Source organism: Antechinus flavipes, chromosome 3, assembly GCF_016432865.1.
Source record: "Antechinus flavipes isolate AdamAnt ecotype Samford, QLD, Australia chromosome 3, AdamAnt_v2, whole genome shotgun sequence".
Lineage (NCBI taxonomy): Eukaryota > Metazoa > Chordata > Mammalia > Dasyuromorphia > Dasyuridae > Antechinus > Antechinus flavipes.
This window is the reverse complement of record NC_067400.1, coordinates 45143467-45160679: the sequence shown is the minus strand read 5'-3', so window position 1 is coordinate 45160679 and position 17213 is coordinate 45143467. Positions and strand designations below refer to the sequence as shown.

At 37.5% G+C, this 17213-nt stretch overlaps 1 long non-coding RNA gene across 1 annotated transcript; it reads left to right on the top strand.

Annotated features, from left to right (window-relative positions):
• The first annotated feature begins 3104 nt into the window (after window positions 1-3104).
• On the top strand, window positions 3105-16226 carry LOC127557740 (uncharacterized). Its single transcript, XR_007952612.1, has 2 exons — window positions 3105-3557; window positions 15963-16226. It is a non-coding gene; the product is annotated as an uncharacterized LOC127557740 (long non-coding RNA).
• The last annotated feature ends 987 nt before the right edge of the window (window positions 16227-17213 follow it).

Genomic DNA, 17213 nt, shown 5'->3' with positions numbered 1-17213 from the left:
GACTAGGATGACTTAGGGATGGGGGCCAAGAACTGATCTGTTTGAGCAGCATCACTAATTAGATCATAGTGATGGCAAGGAGTCTAACAGTTTCCAGACTTGAAGGAGAAATGATACCAGCAATTCCCATTTTCCCTTTTCCTAGGAACAGATATATAAACATTAAAGAGAACAAGTAGGAGAGGATGGGCAAAGGCAGCTGTGAGTAGTCAGGAATCCAGGGCTGACTCTTGCAACTGTAAAAACATTTCTGATCACTGATCTCATCTTTGGAAAGACTCCTGTACAGTTCTGTCTGTTGACAACACTGCATTTGACAAATGCTCCTTGACTTTTTTTCATGTAGTTTTTAGCAAATTTCTATAGAATATTGTTTGAAATTCTTATTTATTTTATACATATATCTATTTCAATATAAAGTCTAAGGCTAGTCCAATTTGGCTTAAATTTTTAGCTCTAATTTATTCTTATAATCCCTATTTATCCAGAATTATTTTAGGTGACCTTTATATAGAATGGACAAAAGTTTTGCATTTTGGGGAAAATTAAAATGAAGGCTCTTTGGCACCTGTATTTGGAAGCAGGATGTCAGATATGACTTGTCAGCATTAACATGAGGTACAAAAGTAATTAATGTACATTTAAACATATGAAAATCTCCTTGAGACCAGGGACTATTTTTCATTTTTTTCTTCAGATCCATCATACCTTAGACAGTTGCTTGCAAACAGTAGGAAGTTTATAAATGCTTCTTGAATAGAATTTATTTAAGAACTATTCAACAATCAGTTCTTTCTCATCTGGGATAATAGAATTTGGATAGACTAATAGAACTCAGTTATTGCTCTGTAGAGGGGCAAGTACATGGGACAGTGGATAGAGTGCCAGACCTGGAATCAGGAACACTCATCTTCCTGAGTTCAAATCTGGCCTCAGCTGTATGACCCTGAACAAGTCACTTAATCCTGTTTACCTCAGTTTCCTCATCTGTAAAATGAGCTGGAGGAAAAAAGGGCCAGTGGCTCCAGGATCTTTGTCAACAAAACTCCAAATGGGGTTTTGAAAAATTGGACATGATTAAAGAATAATATTGCTCTGTTACTAGGTATATACTTCACATACTAATCAGTAGAATGTATGCTCCTTAATTAAGTACAGTGACAGTGTTTTCACTTTGCCTTCGCATGATAGCACCAGATTAGTTTGTTTAATAAATGCTGTCCAAATTCAATTACTAGATGACTGAAAATCAGTCAAATTGGAGAGTGATAAATTCATAAGGAATAAAAAGGGGGAGACAATATATACAAAGATCATGAGTTTTAAAAAATTAGGTAAAGTGAAATTAAAAGGTTGAATGAAAAATATTGATTAAAAACACATAGTTTTTATTGGTCACTTAAATGTGGTTTTCCCAAAAGGAAAGACTGGAAACACAAATAAGGGATGAAAAACTATCACATTTAAAATGATGAAAATATAAGCAAGAAAAGATAATATTGAGACTAGAATTTCGGTTGAAAAAACAATCAAAACTATGCAAATTCCAATAAATAAAATAAAGATAGGTGTAGAAAATGAGAAAAAGTCAAAGGAAATTCAAAGGAACATGGGAAACAAATTAAAAGCATGCATATATATAATCTGTATTAAAATGTTTCCCTTTTCAAAGAGTGAGGGAGGGGAGAAAATTTAGAGCTCAAAATTTTAAAAAAGAGGGTTTTTTTTAAACATATAATTGAGAGGGAAGAAAACATGCATCCATATTGAAGAAACAAACTCAGAACAACAGGTGAAAGTGACATAGCTGATGCAGACTCCAGATGATGGTAGACACCAAAAGTTGGGTTTGGTCATGTGAAGAATTGACAATTCTTTTTGGCAAAAGGTAGATTTATTTATTTAGGGGAATAGGTTACAGATAAAATGAAGGGATATAAGGATATAATGGATCCCAAGAGTGGTAAATGTGAAATAATGTTGGGAGAGCATAGAAAGGGGTTTTAATAATTAATGATGGAAAGGACAAGTTCCTTAATGGAAGGAACAACAGGTGAAAGTGACATAGCTGATGGAGTCTCCAGAAGCTGGGGTTGGTCATGTGAAGAATTGACAACGTCCATTCTTTTTGGCAAAAGGTGGATTTATTTAGGGGAATAGGTTACAGACACAATGAAGGGATATAGGGATATAATAGACACCAAGAATAGTAAATATGAAATAGAGTTGGGAGACAATAGAAATGATGGAAAGGCTAAACTCCATGGTGGAACTTGCTGTTTACCAGGAGAAGGGAAATACTTCATGAGGTTAGGTCATAAGTAGATATTACAGGGAAAATTTAACCTCAGAGACACGACTGGAGTTTCTGATAGGACATGGCAAGGTGAGGCTGCCCAAGACCCCCACAGAGGGTGACTCTCAGGGGTTTGACATAATTTGGATTTCTGACTGGAGGCCCTTCTCAGAAGGTGGGACCACTGAACTAAACTGATCACTAACAGTGGCTCTGGAATCGACTCTTGCTTCTCTCTGCCCAACATACCCACTACTCAGAGCCTCCTCAAAATTATAGGGGTGCTCTAAGTCACAGAACTGCAAAGGGAACAAACACATTACTGGGGATTTTACCAGCATAACAAGAATTGGGTGGAGATTCCCAATGGAAAAGTAGGCAAGAGAACAATAACATACGGGTCTGTTTGCACTTGTGGTATTTAGAGACAAACCTTGCCTTGAATTGGAAAGGTGGCCGACTCTGGGTGCGGGACATCAGTCCCTGGCGCATCCCAGTTCCCTTGCCTTCCCCCCAGGGAGAGCCCAGATCAGGTCAGTTTGCAATCCCATCACCTGAGGAGAACCACGTGGCCTGAGATTCTGCCGTTTCACTGTGTCGACTTAGCAAATTAAAAAAAAGGAAGAAGGAATTTGTTCATTTTCTCCATCACAGCACGCGGGCGTCTCTTACCTTACCTTTCTACAAGCAAGTAACACATGCAAATCTCCCCACAAATCAGGAAGCAAATAGACTCGTTCCCGTTCACTTGTCATTGTAATGAAGCATCTGCTCACTTTTTTTTTTTTTACCCCTGTAAGTTCATTCGCGCCCCCTCCCCCCACCTCACTGCGTGCTCTGGCTCCCAAACCTTGCACTGCCACCTTTGTGGCTGCTAGCTCGGCTTTTGCTCGTGGCTGCATCACTAGGCGCCTGAGCAAAGAGCTCATTAACAAACTGGTGCGGGAAGTTGTGCACCGCAATCCCTCTACTGCTCCTGGAGGCAGCTTTTAACTGGGTGCTCCAATGCAGTCGGGCTCAGGCAGCCGCAGCAGCGGCCGAGAGCTCTGCTGCAGCGGCGGCGGCGGCGGCGGCGACGGCCGCCCGGGAGACCCAGCCCGGAGCCCTAGCAGGGCTCTGCAGAGGCCACGGTAACCCCGAGGACTCTGTGTTCCGGCCCACGCACGGACCCGGGCTTTCCACCGCTGGAAGGGCAAGCGTGCTAAAGTTGGTCTGTATCCATGCAGATCCACTTTGAGCAGCTGCAAATGGGCTTTGGGAGGTAAGGCTGCAGAGAAAAGACAAAGATCCGACCAGGGCATATTGAGACTCTAGGGGAGAAAGGGCAGACAGCGACAGGGCAATGCAAAGCAGATGCAGAGCTGCACCTTAGGGAGGCGGGGGGGGGGGGGGCTGGGGGGCTGCTCGTTATTTTGTTAAAGAAGGGATTGAAACAACAGGCTGACACTTGGCAGATGGGAGGAGTTTCTGCCTTCGTGTCGGGATGGCACATTCGCTGAACCTCGGGGGTGGAGGGGACCTTTGAGGTCATTTAGTCCAGCCTCAGTGATTCTGCCTTAAACTGTGCGCCTTTTGTAGGCAGGCTGCAAAGTTTGGGACCACACCTCCTCCGCTGAGGGCAATTGGAAAGCCTAGTCTACCTGGGTGGTGGGTCTGTGGCTACATACATGCACACGTGTGTATATGTTATATATCTACATAGTATCTCTAGTATTGTGGCAACATGCATACATTTGTATAGCGAGAGAGCCAGGTGTGTGCATTTATGCATACATGGACATATATAGGTGCACAATATGCAAACGCTCCATACATTACACACATATGTATATATACATATATGTGTATCATATTTCTGTTTTATAGAAAATGGCTTAAAAAGAATAAAGCCCTGTGTAATTTTCAGTAGTGACAATTAAATCAGTTGCTTCAGAGGTGGATGAATGGGGTAGATTCATTTTAATATTGTGTATTTCTTTTCCACTTGCTGTATACGACTTCTTTATTTCTGAGTGCATTGTTATGAAAGGAGAAAATATTAGATTAAACCTGGATGCCCTAGCCAAGGGAAATCTGTCCTCACTTGAGCTAGGTACAGGCGTTCTGCTTTTTCTTTCATTCCCATTCAAAGAGTAGATATGTGTGCAGACTATCCAAACTCATGGTGTAATGGGGCTTTATCCATTTTATTACTCTTCAGTATGAGTGAAGTATTTGAGAACAATTAGTGAAAAATGTTAAATATTCTTTCATGGAATGTTTCCTGAATTTTTAGCCAGAGTTTGTATGTTACACATGAAGGTGGAATGTATTTTTAGGACATTTCATTTAAGCAAATAACTAGTTAAATTAATTTTAAAGGAGTCTTCTTTCCCATAACTTTATGTGACTTGAGAGAATACTGGTTAAAATCTATTACTGTCCTGGGGTAACTTTAGAAAGAAACAAAATTCAAAAATCCTGAATTCTTATTCTTTGCCTTGAGTCCTTTGGGCATTTTTTTAAAAATTTGAAACTCAAATAGTGTTTAGATTATTGAAAATTAATTAGTTGGAACTATGTATTATATCAGTGAAAGGGGCAGCAGCCAAGGTGGTTGAATGTTTTTGTTAAAATACTCCCAACAGATCTATCATATCCTCTATGAGGATATTTCCTTCAACTGGTTGTTTTTATTAATTAAAAAAATTAAGGGAAGGCTTAACTTCTGAAATTCTTATTGCCTTTGCAATTACGTATAAAAGGATCAAAACCCAAAGTTTCATTGAGGGTAAAAATACAGACATCTGACCAGTCTAGAATGATTTTCTTAACTAATTTCATCAAACTAAGCAAACCGTTGAATTTTTATTATATTTGTATATAATTTAGTATCCAAGCAATCAATTTATGACCTTGATAGAAAGATGCAGTGCTCTGTGGAAGATCATGCTTAATTTGAAGGTTTAAAAATCAGTAATGGAATTAAAGGAGACACAAGTTTTGCATTTAATTTAATTCTGTGGTCCCGCCCCCATGCCAAATGTCACCCGGAGCATGCAAACGTGAGCTTATTAGCTGACAGACATAAAATATTTTCATTGAATTCTGCCTGCACTCTACCAGGACATAATCCCTCCAGTCCTGACTTTTCTCTTGTTTATTTAAATCTGATGTGCACTGATGATCAGCCTTTCAGGGAGGCTGCACATCCGCGAATGTGGGATGTGCTGATTAGACATTCAAATGAACCTGGTTTCCTTGAATATGGCCTAATGATTGAATGTTCCCCCAAACACAGGGACTCCTCAGGGAAATACAGGGATGCCTCCGCACATTTCCTCCAGGCCTGGAGACTACTTGAAGCCAAGAAGCTCCTCTCCACCTAACTACTTAGGAGTCCTCGGCTTTAATCACCATGGCTAAGTTCACACTTAAGCAATTAACCATATGATTGCTCCAGTATGAATGAGCGCACACCTCATCAGTGCCTTTCCTCCAGGCATTGACGAGGCAGGAGAGTCTCTGTCTCAAATTTATCCGCTTGTCTTAAAGGTACCAATCTCCTCAGGCTCGTGAAAAAGATACTGGGCGTCTTCATCTATTCCCCAATGTTATTTCCAAACATTTTAGAGTCCCGCTCTCTGCCCACTCCCTGGACCAGTGGTTGGCTGCTCTCTCTGTCTCTCTGTCTCTCTTTTTCTCTTTGTCTCTCTCTATGTGTCTTTCTTTCTGACTCTTTTCTTTCTCCCTTCACCTTCTCTCTCTCTTCCTCTGTCTCTTCCCCCTTCTCCTGTCTCTCTTCCTCCCTCTCTGTCTCTGTTTCTGTCTCTCCTTTCTCTCCCCTATCCCATCTCTCTCTCTCTTTCTCCTTGTCTCTCTTTTCCTCTTTGTCTTTTTCTGTCTTTCTCCTTTCTCTCTGTCTCTCTGCCTCTCTCTATCTCTACCTGTTTCTATGTATCTCTCCTCCTTCTCTCCCTCCCTCCCTCTCTCTTAATGTATCTCTCCTTTCTCTCTTCCCCCTCTCTGTCTCCCTCTTCCTCTCTCTTTGACTTTCTCTTTCTCCCTGTCTCTTTATCTTCCCCCTCTCCTTTCTCTTTCCCCTCTCTATCTCTCTCTGCCTCTCTCTATCTCTACCTGTTTCTATGTATCTCTCCTCCTCTCTCCCTCCCTCCCTCTCTCTCTCCCTCTTTCCCTTTCCTCCCTCTCTCTTTGCATATATTTTCTATTTATATGTATATTTATTCACGTACTTTTGTGTATAATAAATTGTCTTGAATTTACCCAAGAGACAACATGACATAGAAGAGCAAATTGGCGTCAGATTCAAGGGGACTTAGGCCTCTTCTGAACACTCACTCCCTGTGTGATATTGGAAAAGTTACTGCTTTTTTTCTCAATTGCAGTAAAAAAAAGATTTGCATTTATCTGTGCATATATTTTGCCAGTCTTCTCTTCTCCTACTCCCCTTTGCAAAATCTTCTATAGGAAAGAGACTATTGTTTTTGTCTTTGTCAGGAAAGGAAGATAAAGCAATAAAACACAGGATGTCTGATATGTGCCAGGAAATGTGCCAATCACTTTAGAGATAGTATTTCATTTAATTGTAGATCCAAATTTTGGCACTTGGGAGGGGTGAAGGAACACACATTTATTAAGCATCCACTATATTCCAGTCACTTTGCAAATATTATTTCATTTGACCTTCACAGAAACCTTGTGTTGTAAGTGCTATCATTAAACTCATTTAGGAGTCCAGGAAACCGAGGCAGATAGAGGTGAAGTGATTTGCTCGGAGCCACAAAGCTAGTAAGTGTCTAATTCTGAATTCATGCATGTATACCTATACCTATAGCTATATATTTATTTGAAGATATTAATATGCATACACATAAGTTCCTATATACACACAAGCACATACATGCTAGATACATGGATATACTTAAGTCCACATGTACACACACAGTTATGTTTATATATACACAAACATACACGTTATACATATATATGCACAATTTTACATATGCACATAAACAAATACATATGTCTTAAACATAAGCATGTACATATACATATACATGTACAAATAAGTTTACAGACATGCCATTAAGTCTCTGTTGGAATTATGGAATTAAGATACTGATCCCCCTGCTCACTTTGGATCATAGATACTTATAGGTTAGGATTAGGTGACTCAGGACTTTATGAAGGTTGGAATTCTGTGCATTAAGTAGTATGCATTACTTACATAATGCTTAGGTAGTAAATCTTCCCCAGCACTCTTTCCCCTCTCAGGTTCATTTTGCCTAATTTGCACAGATTTGGAAAAAATATTTCTCCCTGGGCTTCTTCAATATAGAGTCTATTTTTGTTTTGCTTGTATTTAATATTTTTCTTTGCAAACCTATATATTTTATGCATTTAAAAACCTTATACTAAGAAGGGTCCATAGATTTCTCAAGCCCAAGTCTGTCCATGATACTAGAAAAGGTTAAGAACCCCTGGTGACAGGGGTCCTCAAACTACGACCGTGGGCCAGATGCGGAAGCTGAGGACATTTATCCCCCTCACACACGGCTATGAAGTTTCTTTATTTAAAGGCCCACAAAACAAAGTTTTTGTTTTTACTATAGTCCTCCAACAGTCTGAGGGACAGTGAACTGGCCCCCTATTTAAAAAGTTTGAGGACCTCTGCGGCCTGGGATCAAAGTAAGCAATTTGGATTTTTAAACAAGTTATCTGTAGGAAGAATTAGTTCTCTTTTAGAAAAGATCTGTCAAGGCAATGATAGGTTTATCTGTTGCTTATTTTAAAATTTTTTTTTTAAATTTGCTATACATCAATTATGGACTCATTCAGAATGAATGTTCTTTATGAATATGAACTGAGGCAAGAAATGTTCCCCACCCACCTTCCCCCAGAATTCCCACCATTCAGCCCCTGGTCCAAGTAGGCATTTCTTAGTACTACTTACTATTTGGTAAAGTGTTTCAGTGGATTGAGGGATAAGCCTGGAATCAGGAAGACCTTAGTTCAAACGTAGCCTCAGACATTTATTATGTGACCCTGGTCAAGACACTTAACCATGTTTGCCAACTTCCTCATCTGTGAAATGAGCTGAAGAAGGAAATGGCAAAATATTCTAATATCTTTGCCAAGAAAATCCCAAACCGGATCATGAAGGGTCTGAAATGTAGTTTCAGCCATTAAGAGGAGAATGTTTCAGGGGGATTCTATAGACCCCAAATAATCCCAAATTCTAAAACCCCACCCAGATTTTATATTACCTTAAGGCAAGATTAATGACAAATTAATTATTTTATAAGAGAAAATCAATATTTCCAAAGAGCTTTAAGCTTTTTTGAGGGATTTCATAGAAAGAACACTGGATTATGTGGTAGCAGATTTTGATCTGAAAAAGACCTTAATGCTTATGTCACTCAACTCCTTATTGGACATATGAGGAAATCATACCATAAGGTAGGAATTTTATAGAAAAAGAAATTGACTACCATAGAGATTCAGCAATTTGGCCTTGCCACAGAGTAAGAAATGTCAAATCTAGGATTCCAATCTTAGATGTCCTCACTCAAAATTCAGCTCATTGTTCATCCATATAAACATATTCTTTTTGCAAGAAAGAAAAAAAAATCAAAATAAAAAAGCTGGTAACCACTGAAGCTTAAAGTAGACAGTGCTCACTAAGACTTTCAATGATCATAGATTCAGAGCTAGAAGATTTTAAGAGGTCCACTTTATCCAAGAAGCTGAAGTTAAATGGTCACAATGGCAGGTTTCAGTTATAATTCAGTATAATTTGTTTTACTGTGTCCCCAGTCATCAAGAGACAATCAGACCTTGTGAAATCCTAGATCTAGAGCTGGAAAAATCCTTAAAGATCACACAGACTTCTGAGATCTCTGATGTGCTGGAGTCAACTCATACCAGCTTATGAAAGTCACTTGTTAAATTTTCTGTGTGAGGATTAATGCTTTGGAAATCAGGGAAAAGGTACAAATCAAAACTTAATTTATTGTTTGCTGATTGTCTAGATTTAGGAAAATAATGGAGGAATTGTTAGTTATACAAATTTAACCCAAAAGAAAAGCCTTTTTGTCCCTCTGGGAAATCTGGTTGTTAAACATTTATTGCTCACTCCATTTCCACTTCTAGATCTAGGATCTTATGATTTTTATAAAGTGAAAATGATTTGCCAAAAGTACAGAAATGAAGAATCAGATGTAGGGTTTGCACGTGAAATTCTTCATCTTCCAAGTCACCACCCCATATCATTCCTTATCTCTGGCCCAAAAGTGGCAGCAACAATTTGCTTCCTTGTGATAATCCATTCCTTTCTCCCTGCTCAGGAGCTTTCCTCCAGTCTATTCTAGGCTGTGGATTCCCCTGCGCCCTTCTTGCACTTCCAAGTTTAATTTTGCCTTTAAAAACTCAATTGGCTCATCTGTTAAACATTAAGCAGATCCCATTTGAGCCACAGGGGGAGCACTGGGAAAACCCGCAGCTGCTGGAACATTGAAGATGGGTTTTTGTTTTTGTTTTTTTAAGAGAAAGCATTTTTCGAACTTTAAAGCATTTTAGCAGCCATGTATTTCCCAATCCTTCCCTTCCTACTTCCCCTTGCCCCCAATGGTTCATCTGTTTAACTTTTATCTGGCATTGGAAAACGCAATCCAGAGCATTAAACAGTCCTCAAATGGGTTTTTGTTTAATGCAAAATGAAAATAAAAGCCGAGTGGGGAAGAACTGTGGGGAAGCTATGGCCCAGAATAGCTTAAAGCATGTCCTCTTCTCAGTCTGTAGAAATGATACTGAATTTGAGCCATCCACTTAACCCATCTCACCTTTCCCTCACAAGTGACCAAAGAATTCCAAGACCAATTTGCAGAATGCCGACAGAAAAGAATGGGAAATCTGTCTGGAGCTTTGGGAGAAGAGCCTGATTTAGGATGTCAAAGCTTTACTCTAGTACACGTTTCTCAAGTCAGTGTCAGAATTTATGTAGAAGGTTGAGTAAGTTCTAGTCTTTATAAGTTCTTTCTCCCTGTGTCCCCAAACACATCCCCATCTCCCCCACACCCTATTTGCCCAGGTTCCCAACAACTGGGATTTAAGGGACCAAAATTCTAGATTAATCAATTAATACTTTTTAATTAAAATAAGAATTTTTTCCATTTAAACACAAATATCCCTGGGAAAGGTGATCCATCCAGCTATTTTCAGCTATTATAAAAATATATGTTTGTTTTAAATCTCTTTGCTTTCTCTCAGAATAATCAAGGAGTGGGAGAAGGATGGGAAGTGAAGTCTAAAACTTCTCTTGGAAAAGCTGATCTGATTAGAGGAACTAGAGTGAGAGTAACAGGGAAAAGGACTATGAAATAGCCTGTCTTCCAGCCTAGCCCCTATGGGCAGGATTTCAGGAAGCAACATGCTCTAGGAACTATTTTTGTGAAGGGTGCATCCACAGCCACTGAAGGCTTAGAGAAGAAAGGTTCTTACCACTGAAGTCCCTGATACTATCAAGCAGATAGTCATCAGAAACGGATGTAATTTTATTAGTGGAAGTGATATCAAAGAAGATTCGCTACTGTCTACTTTGCTGCTGCACCCTAAGAACCATGTAACTTTTTCATCTAACTTGCTGCTGAAATATTCTCTGAAATGGTCTCCTCCATTATAATCTGAGATCCTTGAGAGTGGCTCAGTCTTATTTTGCTTTCTGTGTCCCCAGCTTGTAGAATTTATAAATGATTATTTATTCATCCATCCATCCTTTTATCCATTCATTCTTGAGGGTAGATATATAAGGAAGCAAAAGATTAGCAAAGACAAATTTTATCTTCAGTATTGTTTGACTAGGTTTGACTGAGCTTGATTAAAGAACTTTCATCTATGACAAGTATTATAAACACTAAAGAGACAATTTTCAAAACTTGAATTTTAGTAACAAATTGGAAAACAAGTTAGAATTATTTGACAATTCCTTGACTTAAATATATATATATTTGTGCACGTATAAATTGTTTAATATGCAGAAATTCATGTGTATAGAACACATACACACAAACATTTGACTCAATTGGCTCATTATATGAGACTCTTTCCTTATTGGTAGAGATTGATTACTTAGTGCTCTATATCCCAGTGAAGGACAGATGGAACTGAGGAGAATTGTAGAGAAGAGAGATCCAAACCCTTCTGGTTTCCTGAATTGAGAGAGAAAATGTATGATTTCAACTTCTCTTTAGGTCCTTGAAAAGAAAAAGACTGGAAAAAGCCACCGTGTAGGCACTTCAATAAAGCATGATTCCCAGCTTATTATATTAGAGACTTTAGGGAATTTTCCCTCTGGGTGAGATCTGGAACTGAGTTATCTCACTCCCAATGAAAGAGTGCATTTGCTTCATATTGTACCACATATATTCATTTATGAACACTTTCTCTGATTTCTGTTTTACAATGGACTTGGATAATTAGTTTCTTTGTTATTTGCTATGTGTGTAAACTGGCATTTGGTAAAAAGGAATCAAGTTTTGACCAAATATAGGTTGTATCCTGCCTTTTCTATTAATCAATAATAATCAGGAGAGAAGTTTGAACTTAAAAATCATTCTCCCCAGACTAATAATACTTAAGGGAGCAGATAAATATAATTCTCTGAGGAGAAAAGAGTAGCCAGCTTCTGATCCTAAACTCCTGCTCCCTTCTTGGCGAGAACCAAAACTCTTCCTTGGAGAAGGATGGGGAGAAGGAGATTCTAGAGATATTTATTCTTGACCCTCAGTGAACCCCATCTACCCACAGACCCCTGTAGCATACATAATCCACATGGACACTTATATAGTACTAGTGTGCCTCTGTGTGTGTTTGTGTATCGGTACAACACATACATACATTTATTTCAGAGATATTTAACTTGGATCCATGAACTTGTTCTTTGAATAATTTGTGTAACTTTCCATATACGTGGTTGCTTTTTATTTTTGTTCATTCAAAACATTATGAAAAGGAACTGATAGGCTTACCAGATTGCCAAGGGGCTCCATGACACACAAAAATGGTTTAAGAATCCCAATACAGATTATAGAAATTCATTATATGCAAATGTAATAAGAGGAAAGAAAGTGAGAGAGAGAAAGAGAGACAGAGACATACAGAGAGAGAAACAGAGATAGACCATTTATAGATCCTTGAATTCTTTGAAGGCACTATGGTATTTAGAACAGAAGACAGACATTGGAATCAGGACAACTTGGATTCAAATCACGTTGTGATGTATAGTAATGTATGATAGTTAACAAGTCTACTTCTATGTACATCAAGCAAATATTGGGGACTAATGATTAAGACCAATGGAAAGACCCCATCTCTGGAGTTCCCTACACAAATAAAACTATAAATCTGATACTCCTCCTTCCACAAAATTAGGCTACATTTCCTAAGATAGGCTTAAATTTTACTTTCAGGCTCTTGTTTTCTCCACCTCCATTTCTCATTTTCAGAATGATCACTATTCTTGAGAAAAGATAAACCTGTATAAAGATTAGTCTTCTAAATTCAATACATTCTTTCAGTATTTATCGTTAATGCATATTTCACTGAAGTGTTTTCATTTTTTTTTTTTTTTTTGGTTTGGGTGACTGAAGTCAACCTTTTTTGTTTTCTGATCATTTTCTTAAAATTTGTTTTTTTTAATTAGGTTCATTTGCAGAAGTATATTTTGATTCTACTAATTGAAAGAAATGCCAACCATGAATATGAATATGAATATCAGCCATTAAATTTATACATCATAACATCATTTAGAAGTAGAATATTTTGATGTACTATTAACTATAAACTTCTGAAAATTTGCTTGAATATATGTCTACACTTTTTTTTTTAAGGATCTACTGATCTTAGCCAGACTGGAAGTGCAGTGAATATTCATGTTCTGAATTTGAGCACTTTCAGAAGTTTTTCTTTTTTTTAAGGAAATCTTGTGGCTCTGAGATTTACCATATTGATCATATTCATGCCTGCCTTAAAGCAAAAATCCAGTTGACTTAGCCCACTGTAGACCAGAAATTCAATAGATTCAGTTCAAGAAATCCAGAAGAGATAGATTTCAGTTGGGCATTACTGGACACACAACTCCATGTAGACTTATAAAATTGAACAAAAGGAAGAGGGAAGAAAAGGAGGGAAAGGATGCAGTATTAAAGACTAATTTATTTTTTAAAATCTAATAAATCAAAAATTGGAACACAAGGTTTTGTGTTTTGAAAAATTACCCATGCACATCTTTTGAAAATTAAAAAGCTTTAATAAAAAATCTAATAAATGCTTATCACATACCAAATATTGTTCTAGGAGCTGGGAATAGACATGAAAAAAGACCTTCTCTTCAAGAAACTTACATTCTGTTTTGAGAAAACAGTAAAAGTGTTTGTCTTCAGCCAATCTATAAATTCATATCCCTCTAAATTCCTAACTGCTGCCATCATTACTTAGTCTTTTGCCCATTCCTCATATAAGTCAAAAGAGTTCATGGATAGTCTCTGAAGGAGGATATTGAAAGATTTGTGGCCAGGTAGAGCATTGGTTTGGTATGGTTATCACATCTAATTATGTCCCATTGGGAATGGAATCAGAGAAATTCAGAATTAGAAGAGACTTCTTTCAAAAATCTCTGATAGTTGCTATTTCTAGACGATAGGCAAGTTCCTTGATGTCCCTGGGCCTCATTTTTTTCTGATCTGTAAAATGAAGAGGTTTAAAATGTAGGTTTTTGAGAGCCTCCAGATCTCTGATCCTATGCTCATATACATCTCTTCCAAACCAAATTTCAAGTATGAACTTTCTCTCCAATGTTCCTGACAAATGCTGACCTTGACTGCAAGACCCCTGAGAGGAGCCAGCAGAGTGGTAATAAATATTTAACAACCAAATCTCAGAATTATATTCATAATACAATTTTTATTTGATGCATTTGGGTCTAAGTGGCTTGTTTAGGGTCACACAGTTAATAAGTCTCTGAGGACAGATCTGAAATCAGGTCCTCCCAACTTCAGGATCAGTGTTTTATTCATTGCACCACCTAATTGCCCCAAAAATATGCTTTTAAGTTTAAGTTTAGTGTGCCTTAATGTTAATTATTAACATTTTCTCCACTGTTTTCTTTATCAACAAAACAATAAATCGAGTTCTGATTTTAATATTTATTATTGTAAATACTCACAGTGAAAATTTAATCATGGGCTCTCCTGAGCACATCCCTAGAAGGAGAATCTTTTGGCTTCTCGAGCATACATTTCATTTATTGAGTATTTTAATGGTTAGGTAGTTAGTTGTTCTTTAAAATCTAGTCAGAAAATCTGCCTGTGTAGCTTCTATGCATGGAATTCTATTTTCTGGGTCCAAACACAATTAGTCTAGGCTTTCTTTTGGCTTTAGAATTGCAAAGATAAATAGGACAGATACTCTTAGTCTGCTGACAGAATGATGGTTCTGCCTTCTATAGGGGTATGCAAAAGAAATAAAATAGATGGCTAGAATGAGTAAGGCTTCATGTGTTTTGGACAGAGGATTCTGAAGCCATAGCATCTAGAAAAGAGAGTCTGAATGTTATATACTTTTAATTCCTTGAAATGTCTAAAATAATTCCTGCCATTGGTTTCTTTTTTAAAAAATTATCCCTTTTCCAATGGGAGACAACTTCCTATGTCCAGAAGACTGTAGATTCTTGCACATTTTCCCCATGTTTGCTATAAAATGGAAAGCGCTAATGAATCATACAATGAGAAGGAGAAATTGTCTAAGTGTTCTCTCTCATAATCTGGCATTTCATAGTCTTGTCAAATTTGCTTTGTAGAGGCAGTCCAACTCAGGATCTTTTTTAAAAAGCTTTTTATTTTCAAAATATTTTCAATATTCACCCTTGCAAAATCTTGTGTTCCAAATTTTTCTCCCTCCCTTCTTTCTACCCCTTCCCCTAGTCGGCAAGTAATCCAATATATATTAAACATGTGCAATTCTTCTACACATATTTCCGCAATTATTGTGCTGCACAAGAAAAATCAGGTTACAAAGGAAAAAAAAATATGAGAAAGAAAAAAAAGCAAGGAAACAACAACAGAAAAGTGAAAATACCATGTTGTGATCCAGACTCAGTCCCCTTAGTTCCCTTTCTAGATGCAGATGGCTCTCTCCATCACAAGGCCATTGGAACTGTCCTGAATAACCTCATTTTTGAAAAGAATCATGTCCATCACAATCCATCATCATATAACCTTGCTGTTGCTGTGTATAATGATCTCCTGCTTCTACTCACTTCACTCAGCATCAGTTCATATAAGTCTCTCAAGGCCTTTCTGAAATCATCCTCCTAGTTGTTTCTTACAAAAGAATAATATTCCATAACATTCATATACCCTAATTTATTCAGGCACTCCCAATTGATGGGCATCCATTCAGTTCCAGTTTCTGGCCACTACAAAGAGACCTGCCACAAACATTCTTGCACACATAAGTCCCTTTCCCTTCTTTAAGATCTCTTTGGGATACAGACCCAGGACAGATGCTGCTGGATCAAAGGGTATGCACAATTGGATCCAACTAGGGATCTTTGTTCTAAAAAGTTCAAACAGATCATTAGGTGATGTGCATTTTTCTTCTTTCTATTCAGGTGAATCTACAAGGAGTTTTGTTTCTTGGGACCAAATTCCCAGTTTGGATCCATTAAGAAACTGGTGATTTGGAAGAATTCCCAGATACTGTTTCTTGGATACCATCTGTAAGTTCAAGAGTGATGATAGAGATGAATGAAACTTCCCCGCTGCAGCCCTGTTTTTTGACTTTACTCTTTTAAAACATTGTTTTGTGCCATTCTTGCCTCTGTTTCCATAACATACATTTATTTTTACATAAATGACATTTATTTTCCCACTGATCCTGGTCTTATGGTTATTTCTCCACGTCATCAGCCAACATCTCTTGGACATTCACAGTGTGTCAAGCACTATACTTTCTAGCAAAACAATAAAATAAAATAAAATAAAGTAAAACTAAAAAATAAAAGTGAGTTTCTTACCACAATTTCATAGTACTTATCATTGAATTGGGGAGATAAAACAAATATATTTTAGAGAGATTTAAGAAATCTATGTCAAAAGGAAAATAAAAGATAAATTATGACACTGATATATTTGTAACTGTGGGTGAGGAGGGTAAGTGGTGGATGAAATAGAGATCTGGTATCATGATGATCTGGGTTCAAATTATGCCTCAAACACAATGGCTTTGTGACTCTGGCCAAGTCATTTCACTTTGGGGATTCACTTTCCCTATTAGTAAAATAAAAGGGTTGGACTCAATAACTATAAGATCCTTTATGGCTCTATAACTTCAATCCTAGGATAATACTGTAACTTAAGGATACACACATTTAATTCAGGCAGCTATTTTTTTCCTTTAAATAGCAAAAAAGCTTTTGGATTTCCAGTGTCCATCATTACAATAGTATTGGCTTGACAATAGTTATTCATACACTTCAATATCCACCTTGGTCTTACAGATTTTTAAATGTCTCATTCAATCTTAAATGTCATTTAAAAAATTCTTTTGAGAGATAAACTTTAAAAATCATGATCATGGAAAAATGATGTCATTATAACATTACTTTACACAAGGAAAAAATAATATTAAGAAGCATTGTTATGTTTTCTAATACAGACCAGAAGCATGAAACGAATGCCAGGTTCTGGGAGACTTTCATGTTGACCTCTGTCCTTTTATGATCTTAAAAATCTGTTTTGCATCAGAAGCTGCAGGGATACAGGACAGAATGCATGGGGGAAGAGCATGTCCTGCTAAGTCTGACTATATCCAGGGGCACTTAGGATGTTACTAAAAAGGAACAAACAGCAGGTAATGAAGG